The following is a 24,168-nucleotide window of genomic DNA, read 5'->3' as shown; positions in this document are numbered from 1 at the left end:
GCCAGCACAATGAGAAGCCCACACACTTCAATGAAGAGTAGCCCCCATTTGCCACAACTAGAGAAAGCCTGCGCACAGCAACGAAGACCCAACGCAGCCAAAAATAATAATAATAATTCCTGTGTTACCTAGTCCACAAACTTATCATTAAAAATCACATAATTTTGACAAGACAAGAACAAGGACGCAGATGCAGAGAATGGACTGGAGAACTCAAGTTTGGGGGGGCGGGGGGTGAAGGGGAAGCTGAGACGAAGTGAGAGAGTAGCATAGACGTATATATACTACCAACTGTAAAATAGATAGCCAGTGGGAAGTTGCTGTATAACAAAGGCAGTTCAACTCGAGGATGGATGATGCCTTAGAGGACTGGGATGGGGAGGGTGGGGGGGAGTTGAGGGAAGGAGGGAATACGGGGACATGTGTATAAAAACAAATGATTGAACTTGGTGTTCCCCCAAAAAAGATAATAAATAAATAAATAAATTTTTTTAAAAATCACATAATTTTTGTAAATCATGCTACTAAAGTTGTAAGCCAATAGGAATTGTTAATATACATTTTGGAGTCTAAAGTGAAAAGGAAGGTGGTTTCTCTGCAGTTGGCTTTGTTGCTGAAATTCATATAGTGGGGTTAATGCTTTAGATTAAGAGTTGGACTCCGGAATCAGATAACCTGGCTTCAGGTTTGAGCCCCTCCACTCACTAACATGGTGTCTTATGATAAATTTTTTAATAAATGTGTTAAGTGTTTTGATAAATGTTTGATAAACAGTCTCTGATACTGTATCTTACCTGTGAAATGGAAACAATAATACCATATGGTTGTGATGATTGAATCATAAAATATATGCAGTATTTTTCTATTTTCCCAAGGATAAGAATAATAACAAGGGCAAATGGGTAATGTCAAGAGAATCTTGAAGATGCCTAGCACATAATAATTCCTCAATAATTGTTTGCAAATATTATTGTCAGTAATGTATGTTATAACAAAAGATCTGTTCTCCCTTCATTTCAGCCATGATCAAGTAGGACTTATTCCTGGGATGCAAGGATGCTTCAACATATGTAAATCAATCACTGTGATACATCACATTTAAAAAATGAAGGGTAAAAATTATATGATCATCTCAATGGATGCATAAAAAGCATTTGACAAAATTCAGTATTCTTGTATGTTAATTGGGTATAGAAGGAATGTACTTCAACATAATAAAGGCCATGCATGAGAAGCCCACAACTAACATTGTACTCAATCGTGAAAAGCTGAACGCTTTCCTCTAAGGTCAATACAAAGACGCACACTCTCTTTACTTTTATGTAACACAGTCCTGGAAGCCCTAGGCAGTGCAATTAAGCAAGGAAAAGAAATAAAACACATCTAGACTGGAAAGAAATAGGTTAAATTGTCTCTGTTTGCAGATGACATGATATTAAATATAGAAAACTCTAAAGACTCCACCAAAAAACTGTCAGAACTACTCAATGAATTCAATAAAATCGCAGGATACAAAACCAATATGCAAAAATCAGTTGCATTTATATAAACTAATAACAAACTATCAAAAATAGAAATTAAGAAAATAATCCCATTTACAATAGCATCGAAAAACAACAAAGTAATTAAGAATAAATTTAACCAAGGAGGTAAAAGATCTACATACTGAAAACCATAAAACATTGATGAAAGAAATTGACAGAAATAAATGGAAAGATATCTATGTTCATGGATTGAAAAAATTAACGTTGTTAAAACATCCATACTACTCAAAGCGATATACACAGTCAGTGCAACGCCTACCAAAATGACAATGGCATTTTTCAAATAACTAGAAAAAAATCTTAACATTCATACAGAACCACAAAATACCCTGGATAGCCAAAGCAGTCTTGAAGAAGAAGAACAAACCTGGAAGCATCATACTTCCTGATTACAAAGCTACACAGGCGTACCTTGTTTTGTGTGTGTGTGTGTGCTTTGCTTCAGTGTGTTTCACAGATTGATTGTGTTTTTCACAGACTGAAAGTTTGGTGGCAACCCTGCGCTGAGCTCGTCTATTGGAGTGATTTTTCCAGCAGTACTTGCTCCCTTCATGTCTCTGTCACATTTTGGTAATGCTTGAAACACTTCAAACTTTTTCGTTAACATTTGTTATGGTGATCTGCGATCAGTGATCTTTGATGTGACGATTGTGTACTGCCGTGCCATGAACTGCAGCCATATAAGATGCCAGACTTCATGGATAAATGTTGTATGTGTTCTGACTGCTCTACCCACCAGCCATTCCCTCATCTCTCTCTGTCTCCTCAGGCATCCCTATTCCCTGAGACACAACAATATTGGAAATAGGCCAGTTAATAACCCTACAATGGCTTCGGCTTCTAAGTGTTCAAGTGAAAGGAAGAGGTACACATCTCTCACTTTAAATCAAAAGCTAGAAACAAAGAAGTTTAGTGAGGAGATAGGCTGGAAGATAGGTCTCTTTTGCCAAACAGTTAGCCAAATTGTAAGTGCAAAGTAAAAGTTCTTGAAGGAAATTAAAAGTGTTGCTCCAGTGAATGTGAATGATAAGAAAGTGAAATAGGCTTCTTGCTGAGGTGGAGTACGTTTTAGTGGTCTGGATAGAAGATCAAACCAGCCATAACATTCCCTTAAACCAAAGCCTAATCCAGAGCAAGGCCCTAACTCTCTTCAATTCTATGAAGATGAAGAAAGGGATGGAAACAGCAGGAGAAACATTAGAAAGTAGCAAAGGTTGGTTTATGATGTTTAAGGAAAGAAGCTGTCTCTATAACATAGAAGTATAGGTGAAGCAGCAAGGGCGGATGTAGAAGCTGTAGCAAGTTATCCAGAAGATCTAGCTCAGATCATTAATGAAGGTGGCTCCACTAAAGAAGAGATTTTTGATGTAGATATCATAGTCTTCTACTGGAAGCAGATGTCATCCAGGACTTTTATAGCTAGAGAAGAGAAGTCAAAGCCTGGCTTCAAAGCTTCAAAGGACAGGCTGTCTCTCTTGTTCAGGGCCAACGCACCTAGTGACTTTAGGCTGAAGCCAATGAACGCTCATTTACCATTCCAAAAATCGGAGGGCCCTTAAGAATTATACAAAATCTACTTTGTCTGTGTTCTACAGATGGAACAACAAAGCCTGGATGACAGAACTTCCATTTACAACATGGTTTACTGAATATTTTAAGCCCACTGTTGAGACCTACCGCTCAGGAAAAAAAAAAAAAAGGATTCCTTTCAAAACATGATATTGCTCATTGACAAAACGATCTGGTTTCCCAAGAGCTCTGATGGAGATGGACAATGAAATTCATGTTGTTTTCATGCCTGCAGACACAACAACCATTCTGCAGCCCATGGATCAAGGAGTAATTTTGACTTTCAAGCCTTATTTAAGAAATACGTTTCATGAAACTATAGCTGCAATAGATAGCGATTCCTCTGATAGATCTGGACAAAGTCAACTGACAACTTTCAGGAAAGATTCACCACTGTAGATGCCATTAAGAACATTCATGATTCATGGGAAGAGGTCAGAAATATCAACATTAACAGGAGTTTGGAAGAAGTTGATTCCCACCCTCATGGATGACTTTGAGGGGTTCAAAACGTCAGTGGAGGAAGTAACTGCAGATGTGGTGGAAATAGCAAAGGAGCTAGAGTTGAAGTGGAGCCTGAAGATGTGACTGAATTGCTGCAATCTCATGAGAAAATGTTAACGGATGAAGATTTGCTTCTTATGGACAAGCAAAGAAAGTGGTTTTTTAAGATGGAATCTACTCCTGGTGAAGATGCTGTGAAGGTTGTTGAAATGACGACAAAGGATTTAGAACATTACATAAACTTAGCTGATAAAGCAGTGGCAGGCTTTGAGAGGACTGACTACAGTTTTGAAATGAATTCTAATGTGAACAAGTAAAATGCTATTAAACAGCATTACATGCTACAGAGAAATTCTTGAAAGGAAAAGTCAATCAAGGCGGCAAACTTCATTGCTGTCTTATTTTAAGATATTGCCATGGCCACCAAAGCCTTCAGCAACCGCTGCCCTGATCAGTCAGCAGCCATCAACATCCAGGCAGGACCCTCCGTCAGCAAAAAGGTTAGGACTTGCTGAAGGCTCAGGTGATGATTAGCAGTTTTTAGCAATAAAGAATTTTTAATTAGGGTATACACATTGTTTTTTAGACATAATGCTGTTGCACATTTAATAGACCTTGGCATAGTGTCAGCATGAATTTAATATGCACTGGGAAACCAAAAAAAACAAAATTTGTGTGAATCATGATATTGTGATATTCGCTTTATTGTGGTGGTCTGAAATGGAACCCATAATATCTCCAAAGTATGCCTGAAGTGATTAAAACAGTATGGAATTGGCACAAAAACAGGCATAGATCAATGGAACAGAATCAAAAGCCCAGAAATAAACCCGTGCAAATTTGATCAATTAATTTTTGATAGAGGAGTCAAGAATATACAATGGGAAAAGAAGAGTCTCTTAAATAAATGGTGTTGGGAAAAGTTTCCAATGCAAAACAATAAAACTGGACCTCTATCTTACACCATACACAAAAGTCAACTCAAAATGCATTGAAGGATTGAACATAAGACTTGAAACCAAAAAACTCCTAGAAGAAAACATAGAAAAAAAAACTCCTTGACACTGGACTTGGCAATATTTTTTTTTATTTGACACTAAAAGTGAAGGAACAAAAGCAAAACTAAACCAGTAGGACCACATTAAACTTAAAACTTCTGCAAAGCAAAGGAAACAGCAGCAAAATGAAAAGGTAATCTGTGGAAAGGGAGAAAATTTTTGGAAGCCACATATCCGATAAGGAGTTAATATCCAAAACATACAAGGAACTCGTATAACTCAATAGCAAAAAATAAACAATTCAATTAAAAATGGGCCAAAAATCTGAACAGACATTTTTTCAAAAAAGACATACAAATGGCCACCAGGTACATAAGAAAATGCCCCACATCCTTATCATCAGGGAGATGCAAATCAAAACCAGTGAGATTCGCCTCACACCTGTCAGAATGGCTCTCATCAGAAAGACAAGAAATACGTGTTTGTGAGACGTGGAGAAAAGGAACTCTTGTGCACTGTTAGTGGGAATGTAAATTGGTGCCACCACTATGGAAAACTCCATGGAGGATCCTCAAAAAATTAAAAATAGGATGATTCAGTAACCTCACTTCTGGGTCTATTTCCAAAGGAAATAAAATCATTATCTTGAAAGAGTATCTGCACTCCCCTGTTCATTGTGGCATTATTCACAATAGCCAAGGTAGGGAAACAACCTACGTGTTTGTTGATGGGTGAATGAATAAAGAAAAAGTGTGTGTGGGGGGGGGTGTGTGTGTGTGTGTGTGGATGGATGGATAGGTAGACAGATAGATATAGATAGATAGATGATAGATGACTGTATACTATTTATATAATATGGAATATTATGTGTAATAGAATAATTAAAGGATAGTAAATGGGATATACCTGTAGTGATAAAGTGATACTCTACAATGGATAAAATATATATATCCATATATATATGGAGAGAGATATATATGTATGTGGAAGGAAATCAGCCTTAAAAATGAAGGAAATCCTGCCACTTGTGACATGGATGAAACTGGAAGGTATTACGCTAAGCAAAATAAACAGACAGAGAAAGACAAATACTACATGATATCACTTATATTGTTACTGAACACAAGTCCCTGTGCCCAATACACAGTGAGGCCAAACAATCCCAAAACGTCAGTTTTGGAGCAGAGAAAGGTTTATTACAGGGCCAGGCAAGGAGACAGCTGGCTCATGCCTTAAAAACCCCGAACTGCCCAAAAGCTTTCAGCAAAGCCCTTTTAGAGGAAAGGTGAGGAAGGGGTGTGGTGAGTTGTTGCAAACTACTTGTTGTCACATCCTTTGTTCTTAAGGTCAGGTCACAGTCAGGTGAAGGTGTTCTTGTAAACCTCCACCACAACAAATGTTATTCTCTGTTCTGACCAGAGAGGGCAAGTCCCAAGGCTCAACTCTCACCCTCGGAGGTCCAGGCCTGACTAAGAAGAGGCGGGGTTCCCTGTGTGTGTGTGTGTGGGGGGGGGGGGGGGGGGGGGCGGGTTCATCCAGCACCCAGTCTGGGTCCTCCCACCAGTGGCCAGGCCAGGCTGAAGAGGCAGAGCTCAGCTGACAGTGCCCTCAGAGCCAGGTCCCCAGACCCTGCCCAGCCATCACCACTGAGGGAGCTAGGTACCCAGGATCCCGCTGGCCCTCAAGCTTTTCATTTAAACTGGAGAGAGTTGTTTGTATCAGATCAATAGGAGTACACGTTGTAGCAAATACCAATCAGGTTAATCCCCAGTTCACAACAACTTCCCTTCTCTGAGAACAGCCTCAACCACAGAGGCAGACCTGAAGTAATGATGTGCAATGTCCTTGCAACTTAACCCTGACCTCCAGCCACCTCCTAGGGGTAGACAACTCGTCTGAGCTGGACCGAGTTTTGAAACTTGAAAGGAGAAACTTAAGCTGGTTGAAGCTGTTACCTGAACAGCAGTGTCCTTATACGCCAGGCGCTGAGGCCTCCAGGGACCACGACCCACGGAGACCACCCCCATGGGGTGGGGATGGGGGAGAGGTTCGCGCTGCTTCCAGGCCTGGGGCCGGCCAGCGGGCAGCCGTGGCGGGGGCTCCTCTGGCAGGACACAGCCCCCAGCCTGTCCCCAGGCCCCCAGCTCACCCGCCAGCCCCAAGACCCAAAGGCCTGGAGGGCCTGGAGGACGCAGGAGGGCCGGGGTAGTAGGCCGCAGTCCACCTCTCACCCAGGGTCTCTGCCGGGGGACCCTTGCGCGCCTGACTGTGGGCGGAGCCAGACCGCTAAGCGGGAGCTCACGGTCTCGCGATAGTGGCTATGCGTCCACCCCTATTACAATATGCAGAATTAAAAAAAAACTTGAACTCATAGAAACAGGAAACAGAATGGTTGCCATGGACTGGGGAATAGGAGAAAGAGGGAGAGACTGGTAAAATGGAACAAACTTTCAGTTATAAGATAAATAAGGTCTGGGGATCTGATATAGAACATCGTGACCATAGATGATTGCACTGAATTCTGTCATTTAAGTTTGCTGACACTTGTGTTCTCCCCAAAGAAAACAAAGGTCATGGATGTGTTAACTCTGTGATGGAACTCTTTTCACAATGTATACATGTATCAAATTGCCATGTTGTACACTTTAAATACCTCACCATTTTTTTTTGTCAATTGTACCTCAATAAACCTGAAAAAAAGAAGATGAAAAGAGGCGCTCCACAAAAGGGGGTATTACGGCGGTCAGCCTCGCTAGTCATCGGGGGTGAATCATCTCACCACAAAGGGATCCCACAACATAACCATTATAATGGCTGCAATGAGAAAGCTAAAAAATACCAAATGTTGGCAAGAATATGGGACAACCAGAATTCTCATCCTTCGCTGGTGGGAGATAAATGAATAGAACCACTTTGGGAAACCGGAACTATTCACTATCTCTGAGTCTGCGAGTACACTATCACCTGGGACCGTTATTCCCAAAAGATACCTGTATATACAGTCACCAAAAGATACGTACAAAAATGTTCACAGCAGCACAATGTAACGTGGGCAAAAACTGCAAAGTACACAAATGCCCATAAACAGTAAAATGGATACAGAAAATGAGGCGTATTGCCCCAACTGGTTATTATAGAGCAATGAGGATGAACTAACTGCCACTACATATGACAGCACGGATGAATTTCACAATTTAATGTCAAGGAAAAATCCAGAAACAAAAGAAAATACGCAGTATGAGTCCATTCCTATAAATTTCAAAACTCAGCTCAAGTAGTCTACAGTGTCATAAATCAGTTAACTTGAAAGGGGATGGTGGAGAGCTGCCATGACATGGGCTTGAGTACTGCTCCAGGGTTCTGTTTCTTGATAGAGTGAGGGGGTTCATGTTTTGAAAATTCATCGAGCTGTACACATGGCTTGTGCACTTTTCTAAAAGTACGTTCCACTTCAGTTACTAGGTTTGCTTGAAATAACAAATGAGGCTGTTTTAAGAGTTGGCTCTTTCAGGAAAGGTAATGAAATGAAGCTCTGTCACAGAGGCACCCATCTTTAAAACCAACAAATTTAACAACATACAATAGAACCCAGCCCCCTCCAAATATTTCACAGAAATCTAAAAAGCAGGGTTGGGGAGGGGCACAATTTAAGGTCACAGAATTCTAATTCTTGCAGAAATAGCTGCAAGCTGAATGTGGAGACTGATCTGAATATGCATCCTCAAGGGATGGTGTGGATGTTTAATAAAATTATCAGGAGACTAGAACCTGTTTTTCCTATAAATGGTTCTTCCCATCTCCCAACCTGCAAACTCATAGAAAAGCCATAGAAAAGTGGTGGAGACACAATTCCAGACTCCAAAAATCTAGTTTAGGGAAAATAAGTAAGTAGATGTGTGGTTTAAAAAAAGAAAGTCAAAGACTCTGAGACTTCAAAAACAAACTTCTGATTACCCAAGGGGGGGGCGGAGGGATAAATTAATATGTAGACACTACTATATGTAAAATAGATAATCAACAAGAACCCACTGCATAGCACAGGGAACTATATTCCATACTCTCTAATAGCCTATAAGGGAAAAGAAAAGAGTGGATATATGTATATGTATAACTGAATCACTTTGCTGTACACCTGAAACGAACACAACATTGTAAATCAACTATACTCCAATATAAAATAAAAATGAAATTAAAAAATAAAGTCAAGAAGAATTCATTAGTACTATATCTGAGTAAAGAGAAACTCTGGTCAGTGTTGCACACACTAGATAGGAGATTGACAAATCACCATCAGAATCTTATTAACAGACTAGAAACAAAAAAATTAAATGTAAGAGGAAAGAGAATGAAGAAATGGAAAGAATGAGATAGAGAGAGAGAGAGTGGAAGGAAGGGAGGGAGGGAGGAAGGGGAAAGGGAGGGAAGGAGGGAGGAGGGAAGAGAAGGAGAAGGGGAGAAAATGGAGGAAAGGAGGGAGGGAGGAAAGGAAGGTATGGAGTTCCAAGTCCAGAATTTCTCGCTGATACACGAAGCCTTTACCTGACATCCAGATGTGGCACCTCTTGATCCAGGGACCCAGGTACTAAAAGGACACATTTCTGCCCCTGCACACACCCAACACACAGCAGTTGAACAAGAGCAGGACAGTTACCATAAACATTTCATTCAGAAATAAACTCTTTTTTCTTTTAGAAAGAGGAGGGACAGGAGCACATGGCAGTTTCCAGTCTGTTGCAATCCTGAAATTCAACTGGGAAGCTGTGAGGGGCCAAGACCCTCAGGTGGGGAATACTCCTTCATCTGCCTCTGATTCCATAGTCTCTGGGTCACTCACCTCCCACTGTTCTCCTCGGAGCTTTGCCCATCCCTCTAGAAGTGTCATCCTCTTCAATTAAACTTCTTTGTTATATCTGAAGAGGGCTTTGAAACAATTGTGGCCAGAGGCTCAAGAGATGTGGGCAGTGAGCCACATAAGTTATTCAGCCTCTACCAAGTAGATATAAACACAGCTTTGACGAATATCTTTGAGTGGATCCATTTGGCCACAGTAATTTTGTGCAGAGTAATGGTTTCAAAAGAAGGGTATATGGAATCCTTCAATATGTCTCCCAACATCTTGAGAATAAAGTTCTCTGAGCCTAACAGCCAAGACCCTTCATAGTCCAGCACCAACCTGACTCTCCAGTCTTATTTCCCTTAATTTATTTTCATAGATTCTATAGATGAATCAAAATAAATCACCTGGTAACTTATTCAGAATCAATATGCTATCAAGAATGGCATCTTCGGGCTTCCTAGGTGGCACAGTGGTTGAGAATCCGCCGGCCAATGCAGGGGACACGGGTTCGAACCCTGCCCCAGGAAGATTCCACATGCTGTGGAGCAACTAAGCCCGTGCACCACAACTATTCAGCCTGCGCATTAGATCCCATGAGCCACAACTATTGAGCCCATGTGCTGCAACTACTGAAGCCCATGCGCCTAGAGCCTGAGCTCCGCAACAAGAGAAGCCATGGCAATGAGCAGCCCGCGCACCACAACGAAGAGTAGCCCCCACTCACCGCAACTAAAAAGAAAGCCCGGGCACAGCAAAAAAGACCCAGCACAGCCAAGAAAATAATAAATAAATAAACAAATAAATAAATAATAAATAAACAAATTTATTTTAAAAAAATTAAAAAAAAAAGAATGGCATCTCCAAGTTATGTGTATATTTCTTATTGAGACCTTAGTAATAATGGTAAATAATGAGGGGTCTTTAGAACATTTCTGTATTCTGAGCATATCCGCATGTAGATGACATGAAGGGTCTGAAGAAAGGATGTGGAGGCTTTTCTGCTCCAGATTAAGCAGGTAAAAGTCCATAGTCAGAGTATTTGGGAAGGATGCAATGTTTCTTTAGCAGTGGTTCTCAAAAGAGGGTGATTTGCCCCCTTGGAGACGTTTGTTAATTCCTTGAGACATTTTTGGTTATCACAAATCAGGGGCTTGGGCCAAAACACGGAAACAAGCTAAACGTCCATTGACAGATTAATGGATAAAGAAGATGTGGTACATATATACAATGGAATACTACTCAGCAGAAAAAAAAAAAAAGAATGAAATAATGCCATTTGCAGCAACATGGATGGACCTGGAGATTGTCATACTGCGTGAAGTAAGTCAGACAGAGAAAGACAAATACCATAGGTCATCACTTATACGTGGAATCTAAAATATGACACAAATGAACTCATCTACAAAACAGAAACAGACTCACAGACATAGAAAACAGACTTGTGATTGCCAAGACAGAAGAGGGAGGGAGAGGGATGGAATGGGAACTTGGGGTTGGTAGATGCAAACTATTACATTTAGAATGGATAAACAACAAGGTCCTACCATATAGCACAGGGAACTGTATCCAATATCCTGGGATAAACCATAATGGAAAAGAATATTAAAAACAGAATGTATATATGTGTAAAACTGAGTCACTTTGCTGTACAATAGAGATTGGCACAACATTGTAAATCAACGACACTTCAGTTTAAAAAAAATCAGGGGTTCGGGGAGGAGTAGGGAACAGGGACTATTCATCTAACAGGTAGAGGCCAGGGATGCTGCTAAACTTTATAAATGCACAGGATGCCCCCCCGCCAACCCACCACACTTCGATAAAGAATTGTCTGGCCCCACGTGTCAAAAGTGCCACCAGTGAAAAATCTTGCACTACAGTTTGACCAAGAAATGGCCCCAAAGATTTATGGGGATAGAGAGTTAGGAAGAAACCCGGTTCTCATCACTAAAGGGGAGGGGCAGTATGCTACTGGCAGAGAGCCCAAAAAAATACCAGGGCAGGGCTGCACCTACCTCCGTTTCTTCAGCCCCCACACTCTACCCACACTCCTCCCCATGTGTCCCCATAGGCTCTCCGGATGCTGAGGGGAGTGGTGCATAGAGGCCAGATGGCTCTGCCTCTCACCCTCTGCTTGTCCACTCCACTCCACACTCACGGACTCAACACAAATCAGCCGAATTACCATCGCTATTTTCAGCAGCTTGAGGACAGATATTCCTGGATGGAGCACGGCATCTTTACTATTCAAAGAAAAAAAGGAGGAAGAAAGAAAGAAAGAAAACGCTTGAAAAATCTCCCAACTTTAAGTCTCTGGCAGTGAGTGTTTCCACTTCATGTCAGGGAGCCTGGACTTGGCCTGCAGGGAACATGCCGCCGAGTATGCCATCAGAATAACTAGGTCAATTTTCAGCTTCTTCTTGGAAGGCTTTCTCCTCCTCCTCTCCCCTCCCTGCTGGGCCCTCTGTCAGTCTGGGCCAGCCACCTTCATTTCAAATAACTGGCTCTCTCAGCCTCCATCTCACAGTCCAAAGGCCCCCTGGGATTGAACAAATTGCCCATCCACTTTGAAACAAAGAATACTGTCCAGCTCCTTTGATTTGGACATCTGGAATGGGTGACACCTACAGTGTACAAGCACTGGACCACCTGATGGAGAATGAAATTTTACACGATGCCTGCTGGCATTCTGGGCTTCATCCATTGGCTCCATCAGAACATGTCATTGGACCCCGGGAAGTGCTAAGTTTCATGCTGTACCTAGGGATGTGGTTTTAGGCTTATGTCAGTGGGAAAGACGTGATTTATCAGGCTCATAAAAAAATCAAACAATAAAACCAAAAGTGAGTGCAAAGTATCAAGTTTAAGGAATCCAAAAGCCCTGGGGGAAAAACAGATGTCAGGAAAGATTCTTTTCAGTTAAAACTTCTCAGCACATGGCATCCATCTTTTAGATAAGAACATGGTATGAATAAAGACATCTACACCTGCTGTGGAAGTTCTCATAGTTCTTTAACTACTTGTTTACTTACCTTTCTTCCTTTAAACACCAACCTGTCCAAGAGACAGAGCTTATTTTATTCATCTCACATACTCACAATGCAGCAAAATGCCTCACACATATTAGATGCTTAATAAATTGATTCCGCAATCTTTTCTTGCACATTTTGTTCCAAGATGACTTCGAAACATTCACCGGAAGACACACCTTCCATTGATCAACGTTCTCTGACCGCATGACGGTAGCTACTACACCTACATCCAGTGCATGTTAAGAGTTAGCCTTTCCCCAGCTGGGTACTATCTATTCTTTATCAACTGGCTACCACTCAGACAATCAGTCGGCTAGTATTACAAACTATGTGGGATTTTTGTCCTAATGAATAAAGAAAAGAAAAACAAAAACTATTACTTTTTGAAGCCAGTAACTATTCTTATTCTCTTACTTATTGGTTGGCATTGTAAGCTGATGAAATCAACTTTTTCTACCATAGTGTTCTATATATTATATCGTAGTAGATGCTTATAAAGACTTGAACAAATCTTGGCTTCATTAAAGAGACAGCCCGTCCCCAACATCACAGAAGGGAGTCGTTAATTAAGCATATCCTTGTGTTCTATTCACATGTTAAACTAGCACATATGATTCCCATAGAAATTCTTCCCAAGAAGAAAAATAAGAAAAAATAGGGATAAATCACATTAAGAAATCACAACTGCACCATTCACAACAACCTCCAAAAACATGGATGTTTCTGGACTATAGTAAAATAAATATTTTCTCTTAATTGAAGGGTTTAGGTATAAATTTATTACATGAAGAAAAAAAAGAAAGAAGGAAAAAAAAAACCTAACTTGACTTTCAGGCTGTCAGGGAGGAGTTCTTGAGCAAATGAGGTTTCAGAGTTTTTTGTTAGAAATGAAAGGTTGGTGAAGACTTCAGGAGGTTATTTCAAAAGCCTAGAAGTTGAGAGGATGGCATGGAATCAAGACACCAAGACACCCCAGGGGCTGAACCATTAAGGAAAGTGATGAAGCCTGGACAGAGCGCTGAGTAGGGAGAGAGAGCAAAGGCGGAGTTGGAGACAAGAAAGCCAGGGTAACATGAGCGATGTCTACCAAGTGGGAACATTGGTGGGTGGTGCCCATAGTCTGTCACTCCACAAACACAGGGACATTGTCACCAGCTTCTGCTCTCTGCTCTTCTGTTAATTAAGACATGCATCTCTCTTTGTTTGCTCCAGAAACATTTGCCACAAAGTCAAGCTATAATAGAGTAGAATATGATGGTGACTTAGACAAAAATCCTTTTGGCGTAAACCTAAAGTTCTCAGAGTATAAGTGATAATAAAATTGCTACTAGCAACCCATGGTGAAAGCTTTAAGACCTAATTTTTTAAAGATATATGATTATAGTGAGAAAAATTACAGAAATGATAAAATCACTTTCTTCACTCTAATGGACATTTTTAAATGACTATATGGTGCTAAATAATAACAAAAGGAAATGGAACAAAGAATCAACCAATTTATTAATTTGTAAGTTATCTTATACAATCAATGTCCAAATCATGACTGTCTTCTATTTTGCCCTTATTTTGTAACAGATATACATGGAAGAATCCATGTGCCAGCCATTTCTCTGGATGTTTCACAAGAATATTTAATCTTCCTCAGAGAAATATTGCCTTCTGTACTTTACAGCTGAAGAAAGAGAGATTCATAGAAATTAAGAAGTTTCTCAAAATGTGTTACAGCACCAGGATTTGAACTCTGATATTTCTAATTCCAATCCTCTGTGTCTAATACTAAGTCAGTAGGTCCTAGACTTTGAAATTCCACAGACCAGTAAATTTTCAAAAACATTTTGAAGGTCAACATAAGATTGCCCAATTTTTATTTTTCTAGGTTAGCACATTACACACACACACACACACACACACACACACCTGTCACCATCATTTCATAAAAGAACATTTTGACACCAAAAGAGTGAATAAATTGAGCTTTGTAAATAGCACATTTAATATATCCTGACTTTTATTGCATTGCTTCAAATGGGTAAATTTTAATCAGATGATATCTTCAGCTCAGCTCTGAACTTCCAAGGACCTGCACTTGGGAGCTACTGCAGAAAATCAGGGAGACTCTTCAGGCAACAAAGTCCATCTGCCTGGAATTGGATTGGATCCTAAAAGGTATCAGGGCCCACATTGTTGACTTCCAGCCACCTACATGGATCAAGGTACCCAGGAGAACATGGAAAAGTGTAAATTTGTATGGAGGAGAACACACAGATAACTTCAAACCAATACATATAGGGTACTTACAGCCACTTTCAAGAGCAGATAATACTATTTGCTTGCCACTGTTCTCTACAAATTGTCACTCTTCTGAAACACATTTCTGTATTGTAAATAAAGATTCCTGAAGCTAGGGGTGAATTAAGAAGCTCCTATGCCTTGCTTGATTTTAGCTTCACCAAGAAGGTAAAAGACATACTCTGAAAACTGTAAAACGTTGATGAAGGAAATTGAAGATGACACCCAAAACTGGAAAGATATCTTGTGCTCTTGGATTGGAAGAATTAATATTTTTTAAATGGTTATAAGTACCCAAAGCAATCTACAGATTTAATACAATCCCTATCAAAACATACATGACATTTTTCACAGGGCTAGAACGAATAATCCTAAAATTCACATGGAACCTCAAAGACCCCAGATTGAGAAAAAAAAAAAAAAAAGAACAAGTTGGAGGTATTACCAGACTTCAGCCTCTACTACAAAGCTATAGAAACCAAAATAGCATGGTATTCACACACACACACACACACACACACACACACACACAAAGATACCTAGATCAATGGAACAGAATACAGAGGCCAGAAATAAACCCATGTATTATGGTCAAGTAATGTATGACAAAGGAGGGAGGAATATACAATGGAGAAAAAACAGTCTCTTCAATAAGTGGTGCTGGGAAAACTGGACAGCTACATGTGAAAGAATATTAGACCATTTCCTTAAACCATATATGAAAGTAAACTCAAAACGGCTTAAAGTCCTGAAGGAAAGACCTGAAACCATGAAAGTCTAGAAGGCAAAACACTTTTGACATGTCACAGCAAATTTTTTTTGGAGTTGTCTCCTAAGACAGAGAAATAAAAGCAAAAGTAAACAATTGTGACCTAATTAAGCTTAAAAGCTTTTTTACAGCAAAGGAAACCATCAGCAAAATGAAAAGACAACCTATGGAATGGGAGAAAATATTTGCAAATGATGCAATCAACAAGGAGTTAATATCCAAAATATACAAACAGCTTATACAACTCAATATCAAAAAACAACAAAAAAAAAAACCCAATCAAAAAGCAAATGAGCAGAAGACCTGAATAGACATTTTTCCAAAGAAGATATACAGATGGCTAACAGGTACGTGAAAAGATGCTCAGCATCTCTCATTATTAGATAAATGCAAATCAAAACAATGAGATCTCACCTTACACCTGTAGAGTGGCTGTCATCAAAAAGTCAGCAAATAACAAATGTTGGAGCGGATGTGGGGAAAAGGGAACACTTGTACGCTGCTGGTGGGAATGTAAATTGGTGCAGTAGCTATGGAAAATAGTATGGAGGATCCTCAAAAGACCAAAAATAGAGTTGCCATATGATCCAGCAGTTCCACTCCTGGGTATACATCAGGAAAAAATGCAAACACTAATTTGAAAAGAGACATGCACCCCAATTTTCATAGCAGAACAATTTATAATAGCCAAGATATGGAAGCAATCGAAATACCCATTGACAGATAAATGGATAAAGAAGATGTAATATATACGCAATGGAATATTACTCAGCAACATGGATGGACCTACAGAATATTATGCTTAGTGAAATAAGTAAGAGAAAGACAAATACTGTATGATATCATTTATAGTAGAATCTAAAAAATAATACAGTACCCCCCAAAAAAATAAACAAATAAAATTAATTTAAAAAAATACAAATAAATGTGTATGCAAAACAGAAACTGACTCACAGATATAGAAAAAAAACTAGTGATCACCAACCTAAAGGGGTGAGATAGGGGTATGGGACCATATGAACTACTATGTATAAAATAGATAAGCAATAAGGACACATTTTCTAGCCCAGGGAATTGTATCCATTATCTTGTAATAACTTTTAATGGAGTATAACCCGTAAAAATATTGACTCACTATGCTGTACACCTGAAAATAACATAATATTGTAAATCAACTATACTTCAATTTTAAGAATACAATTTTTACCAATGTAATCAAACATTTGTTGAAACATACCTTTTACAATACATTATCTTTTTATTGATTTTAAAGTAATGTTTATTATAGAATACTTCAAAACAATTAGAAAAACATGAAGAACAAAATGTTATATTTCCCAAGGGTTAATTCCTGTTAATACTTGGATGTAAATATTCCAGATGTATATTATAAAATTTTACCATATTAATTGTCTCACATGATGCAATGGCTGTGCAGTCTTTGATCATAGGAAGCTACCAAATGTATTTATGCAACCCTTTACTATTGTTCCCTGTTTAGGTTTTTAATTCAGTCTAATATTTTAAACTGTTACTACTGCTCTTTTACTAATAATACTAGTTTATTAATGTACTTTTTAACATTTCAGATTTAAAGCTACTAGTTTACTGTAATAGTTATGGCAAATATAACTGAGCTATCTGTACCAGGAGTTGTCCCAAGTATTTTACATGTACTATTTCTTTTAATCCTCATGACAATACTATGCGGGAGATACTATTTTATCCCCATTTTACAGATGACTGAACCAAAGCTAGGTGAGCTCAGTGACTTGCCTCAAGTTTGGTAAGTAAGATTGGTAAGTAACAGAGGCAGGATCGGAACCTATCAGACATCAGAATCCAGGCTCTGAATCTGGAGGTTGCCATTTCCTCAGTATGGCAGACAGTCTTCTGAAACCCTGAGAAGTAGGTCTTACTCTTCTCATTTATCAGATTAGAAAATCTAAGCTTAATGGAGTTAAGTAACAATGCTAAGAAACTGAAACCAGTGAGTGATAGAAAAGGATGGAATCCCATGCTAATGACTCAGGTTTTTTAACCATTTCACAGAGATTTTAATATACTTTATTTATTGGTTTAACTGATACATTTGGTTTATTTTGTTGATATGTTTTTCTCTTAATTTTTTAAGCTTTGTTGTTTCCTTTTTTATCATTTGTTGTTTTCTTTGCTTTCCTATACACTAGTGTATCAAAGCATGTGTCCTATTTTTAATTTTGTTAATGGTTACTTTAAATTTTTTTCCAAAATCATCCTTGGACTTACAATTCAAAAAGAATATCTTTTTGAAGTAAGTCAGAAAGAGATACACAAATACCATAGTATATCACTTATATGTGGAATCTAAAATATGATACAAATGAACTTATCTATGAAACAGAAACAGATTCACAGATACAGAGAATAGGCTTGTGGTTGCCAAGGGGTAAAGGGGTGGGAGAGGGAAGGATTGGGAGTTTGGGATTAGCAGATGCAAACTATTATACATAGGATGGATAAACAACAAGGTCCTACTGTCTATACAGGGAACTCTATTCAATATCCTGTGATAAACCATAATGGAAATGAATATGAAAAAGAATACGTACATATGTATGTATAACTGAGTCACTTTGCTGTACAGCAGAAATGAACACAAAATTGTAATTCAACTATGCTTCAATTAAAAAAAAGAATATCTTTTTACTTTCCTCCTTCACAAGGCATGGGGGTTCCCCCCACCTTCTCCTTCATCACCTCTTCTCAATAATTACTGTAATCTAGTAACAAATTCTAATCTATATTATTACATTATTATTTACTAATCTGTGATTAAATGTATTACTTATTCATAATAGATGTAAAAAATAGTAAGTTTATTAAACCAGATTCATGTTTTTGCACTATAGATTTTTCAAAAAGCTAATTTAACACAAGAATTCCATCATGTGGAGGATTCACAGTAGTTCGTTGGATGGGTCTTGTTAAGCTAGTTGCAACTACAGAGCAGTTCTCTCTCACACAGCATCCTCATCCCTGAGCTCCGAACTCCATCTTCGGAGCAGTCACACTGCAGCTCCAGTCGGAGGGCCATTTAACCTTTATCCCCGCTAGACTTCTTTCCTCCTTGGCCGGATGCTTATAAGACTGTTTTCCCAAAGGGAGATCAACTCGATGATGGCTGATGCCTTAGAGGGCCAGGAGAGGGAGGGTGGGAGGGAGTCGTGGGAGAGAGGCGATATGGGGATATATGTATAAATACAGCTGATTCACTTTGGTGTACCTCAAAAGCTGGCGCAAGAGTATAAAGCAATTATATTCCAATAAAGAGCTAAAAAAAAAAAAAAAGACGGCTTTCCCTTGTCATTTAGTTCAATATGTTTGTCTGGATAAGTTTGAACATGGATCTCTTTTCACTTATTTCTCCAGGATCATAATGGAATCTTTCAATATTCCTAAACTAGCCTTTTAATCTCATCTATCACATTTCTGTTTATTTTTTTGTTCCAATATTCCTCTCATAAACACAAATAGCCTTTTGCTGAGTCTTTATTCTCTAACTTCCTTACATTATCTTCTTTCTCATCATTTTTATCAAATTTATCTTTCATTTCTACATTCTGGGAGAGTGTCTTCATTGATTTGATTTTCTCTACTGCTTAATCATCACTTTTTTGCCTCCAATGTAGACTTTAATTTTACTATTTAACATTTAATGTACTTGCAATCCTTTTTAATGTTTAATCCATCTCTATTTTCATTTCACCCTATTGCCTTTTCATCAGAGCCTTTGTAAATTTTGGCCGCTATTCCATAGAGGCCATGCCTCCTTGCATCCTGTTGCGAGCATCTTTGCCTTCATAGTTTATTCTAAATCTACAATAGGTCATTTTTAGAGATGTGGTGCTCTTCAAAGACTTCATGAGTCAGTTCTCATCCCTTAATCTCTGTCACGTTTCCATTAGCTCCATGTTGGTTGTGGGCTTGGTTCTTGCTTTCTCTTCATCCTTGGTGAGGAAATACTGTTCAATCATGGCCCAGCTCTTTAGCCACTGAAGTAGACATCAAATGCCAGTCCAACTTCAAGTACCATTTACAGACTGCAATGCCAAGACCTTTCACCTTCCTGCTGTCTTGAGTGCTTTCTTCCTGGAGACCGCTTCTCCCAGGATACCCTCAGCCACTACCAGATACCCTGAACTTCTTCGCAATTTGTTTCTAAGAGTGCTGTCTCTGATCTTTCAACTAAAGCTGATGAGGGAAGGGGGAGCGGAAAGAGTAATCTGGCTGCTGCCAATATCCGCACCAAGGTAGGAGAGCAAGGGCTCTGAAATTTTAGCTGCCTCAGTCACCAGCAGGTGATTCTGAGCCCCAGCCCTGAGTGTTTAATTCAGTAGACCTGAGATGAGGTTTCAGAATTTGCATTTCTAACAAGTTTCCAAGTAATGCTGATGCTACTGGCCTGAGGTCCATACTCTGAGATCCACATCAGTAGAGGGATGTATACCCTTTTCTCTGATTAGTAAGATGCCTATGAGTCAAAGCAGACAGTAGTGAGAGGAGATGGCCCTTTTTTTTCACTTGGGTTTCACATCATGGAGCCAAACTTGAACAGATTTTCTCTGATTGGAAGAGATTAAAACTTCCAGCATCCATGTATCTGTTTATTTTGGCTTTCAGGAATGGGCATTATAGATATTATAGTGAGAAAAGATGTTTTAAGGGCCACTAGCCAGATACCTTCTTAAACCAGAAGTTTGTAAACATCATTTTTTAAAACAACATAATATTCCTTCAGAGGGCTGTTCCATGATAGCTTCGTCACTCTCCAAAGGTTGAACTCTCAGGCTCTTATCAAGTTTTCAGTATTAGTAGGTAAAGCTACATTGAACACCTTTATAAATGAAGTCATTTCTGCATTTTTATATTATTTCCACTGATAAATTATGAAAAGAATAATTACATAACCCCTTTCATGGCTCCAGATACAAATTGCCAAATTCTTTCCTCAAAAGTGTGATGTAAGAATATACAATGGAGAAAAGATAGCCTCTTCAATAAGTGGTGCTGGGGAAATTGGACAGCAACATGTAAAAGATTGAAATCAGAACACTTCCTAACACCATACAAAAAAAAAAAATTCAAAATGGATTAAAGAACTAAACGTAAAGCAAGACTCTATAAAACTCTTAGAGGAAAACATAAGCAGAACACTCTATGACATAAATCAAAGCAAGATCCTTTTTGACCCACCTCCTAGAATAATGGAAATAAAACAAAAAATAAACAAATGGGGCCTAATGAAACTTAAAAGCTTTTGCACAGAAAAAAAAAAAAAAAAAAACCATAAACAAGACAAGAAGGCAACCCTCAGAATGGGAGAAAGTATTTTCCAAGGAAGCAACTGACAAAATATACAAGCAGCACATGCAGCTCAATATCAAAAAAGCAAATAACCCAATTCAAAAATGGGCAGAAGACCTAAATAGACATTTCTCCAAAGAAGACATACAGATGGCCAACAAACACATGAAAAGATGCTCAACATCACTAATCATCAGAGAAATGCAAGTCAAAGCCACAATGAGGTATCACCTCATACCGGTCAGAATGGCCAACATCAAAACATCTAGAAACAATAAATGCTGGAGAGTGTACAGAGAAAAGGGAACCCTCCTGTACTGTTGATGGGAATGTAAATTGGTATAGCCACTATGGAAAACAGTATGGAGGTTCCTTAAAAAAGTAAAACCACATGACTCAGCAATCCCACTCCTGGGCATATACCTGGAGAAAACCATAATCCAAAAAGATGCATGTACCACAATGTTCATTGCAGCATTATTTACAGTAGCCAGGACATGGAAGCAACCTAAATGCCCATCAACAGATGAATGGATAAAGAAGATGTGGCACATATATACAATGGAATATTACTCAGCCATAAAAAGGAATGAAATTGAACTACATGTAATGAGGTGGATAGATCTAGAGTCTGTCATACAGAGTGAGGTAAGCCAGAAAGAGAAAAACAAATACCGTATGCTAACTCATATACATGGAATCTAAAAGAATAGTACTGATGAACCCAGTGACAGGGCAAGAATAAAGATGCAGATGTAGGGAATGACCTTGAGGACATAGGGTGGGCGGTGAAGGGGAAGCTGGGATGAAGTGAGGGAGTAACATTGACATATACACACTACCAAATGTAAAATAGATAGCTAGTGGGAAGCTGTTGCATAACACAGGCAGATCAATTCAATGATTGGTGATGACTTAGATGGGTGGGATTGGGAGGGTGGGAAGGAGGGGGTATGGGGATATAAGTATAAATACAGCTGATTCACTTTGTTGTACAGCAGAAACTGGCACAAGAGTGTAAAGCAATTATACTCTAATAAAGAGCTTTAAAAAAAACTGTGTTGTAGTAATATATATTGGGTATACTCACAGGGCAGAAACTCACTATTTTGTTAATCTAATATAGGAAAAGGAGGAATAGCTCATTATTGTTTTAGTTTGCTTTTCTTAGTTTAATTTTATTTTATTTTTGTCAAGGAATGTATATACCCTCACCCTCCATACACAAAACTTTCCTGGCCCCAGGCACACACCAAAACCAGCCTAACAAAAGGAGTTTTTTGTGGTGAAATTTTCATAGGAAAAAAAAGGCCAGAACCTCCTTCATTGTAATAATATACAGAAGATACATTGGCCATGATCTAGTTCTGCCTATGAGAGGCCTTTCTTTTACTCCATCATAAGGGTGGGTCGTGCTGAAGCCCTGACCTTCCCTATGTTCCTCCAAACCACCCCCAGTAGCCAAAGCCCCAAGACACTTTCAGCAGCAGAACTGAATCTAGCATAGTAACCAAAACTTTCATTAAAGGCTAAACACATGAAAAGTAAGTTCCTGAAACAGGAGATTTAGAAGGACAAGAGAGGGGAAGGAAGCAAAGAGATTTTAAAAGACCAAGGGCTCAGAGAAAAGGGAAAGAGCCTAGAGAGGAGCAGAAATGGCAAATCCTTAGTTGACTTTGAAAAGGTAAACAATTAGATGCCCTAAGAATAGGACACTCAGACCCCACATCCACCCTTTGGAGGGGCCAGAGAGTGGAACAAATAGGTTACAAACTCTCTTTCTGAATTCTTTCCCAAAACATACCAATTCTGGACACTGCAGAGCAGTGGTTCTCAACCCTGACTGCAAGCAGAATCATCTAGGGAGTTAAAAAAAAAAATTAATTCCCAGGACCATAATTGGGTACCTACATTGTTTAGAGATTCCTCAGGTGATTTTTATGGGTAGCCATGGTTTAGAAGAGGATGGGAAGTTTTGGAAAGACCATTCAAGAACTGTTTGATGGGGACTTCCCTGGTGATCCAGTGGTAAAGAATCTGCCTTGCAATACATGGGATGCCAGTTCCATCCCTGGTCAGGGAACTAAGATCCCACATGCCGCAGGGCAACTAAGCCCGCGTGCCGCAGCTACAGAGAAAAACTCACATGCCACAACTAAGAGAACCCCATGCACCACAAGGAGAGCCAGCGAGCCACAAAGAAAGATCCTGTGTGTCACAGTGAGGATCCCACATGCCACACCTAAGACCCAACGCAACCAAAAACAAAAATAAATAAATATTTTTTTAAAATTTTAAAAAAGATCTGTTTGATCACTGTTCTGTATGTGGAAGTCCCTGACAAGTGAATGAGAGGCTCATTTGGGAATGGACTGTATACCACTCCCTTCCACAATAAAGACTACAGTGCTGGGTCAGGAAGTTAGTTTGAACATTTCTCCATAAGCCACCCCCTTAATCATTTGGACAGTGGGTTCATACCTATAAATCAGGGTGGTCTCTGCTTACTCTCTGAGTCCACCACCTCAGAGCTGATTGCTGGTCATTTGTGAAGTGCTACGGTGCATGGCCTCTGCATGAGGTCTGAGTACGGTATTATTGTCTTTCTTATTCTACCACATGCTGCAGTGTACATTTAATGGTGTGTAAACAGAGAACAGAGCAGCTGAAATGTAAATGCTAACTTACAAAAACAAATTTTCTGTTTTCCTCCTCTCAACACTTATCCTTGCATGTCTACAATATTAGCAAAGCCTATGATGATTGCTTTGAGATTAGATACTGTACTAACAAACTCTTGTGCTACTTTGCATTTTAAATAACTGAAGTTGCAGAATGCTAAAAAGACTCTCTACAGGACCCTTAAAATTTCCTAAAATAATCAAAGGACACACATGTAGATTATATAAATAATTCTTGAAATCAATAAGAAAAAAGAGACAACCCAAAATATGCAAATGCTTTGAATATGTACGTCACGGAAGTAGTTATCCAAATAACATGAATAGATACTCAACTTCACTAGTCAGTCAGGGAAATAAAAATTCAAGACACAATGAGGTAGCTATACATGTCAACAAGAAAAATTGAAATTAAATATACAAATAAATGCTAAAATGTTGGCAACTGGACTCTCATACACTGCTGGTGAGGGTATAAGTTGATACAATCACTTCGGAAAACTGTTGGAAAACTGAATGTACATACCCCCAGGACCCAGCAATAGGCACCCCTGTGACACAGCAACATGTAATCCCCATAACCCAACAATTGCACTCCT

This window comes from Hippopotamus amphibius, chromosome 6 (assembly GCF_030028045.1).
Source record: "Hippopotamus amphibius kiboko isolate mHipAmp2 chromosome 6, mHipAmp2.hap2, whole genome shotgun sequence".
Lineage (NCBI taxonomy): Eukaryota > Metazoa > Chordata > Mammalia > Artiodactyla > Hippopotamidae > Hippopotamus > Hippopotamus amphibius.
Note: the sequence above shows the minus strand (reverse complement) of the source record.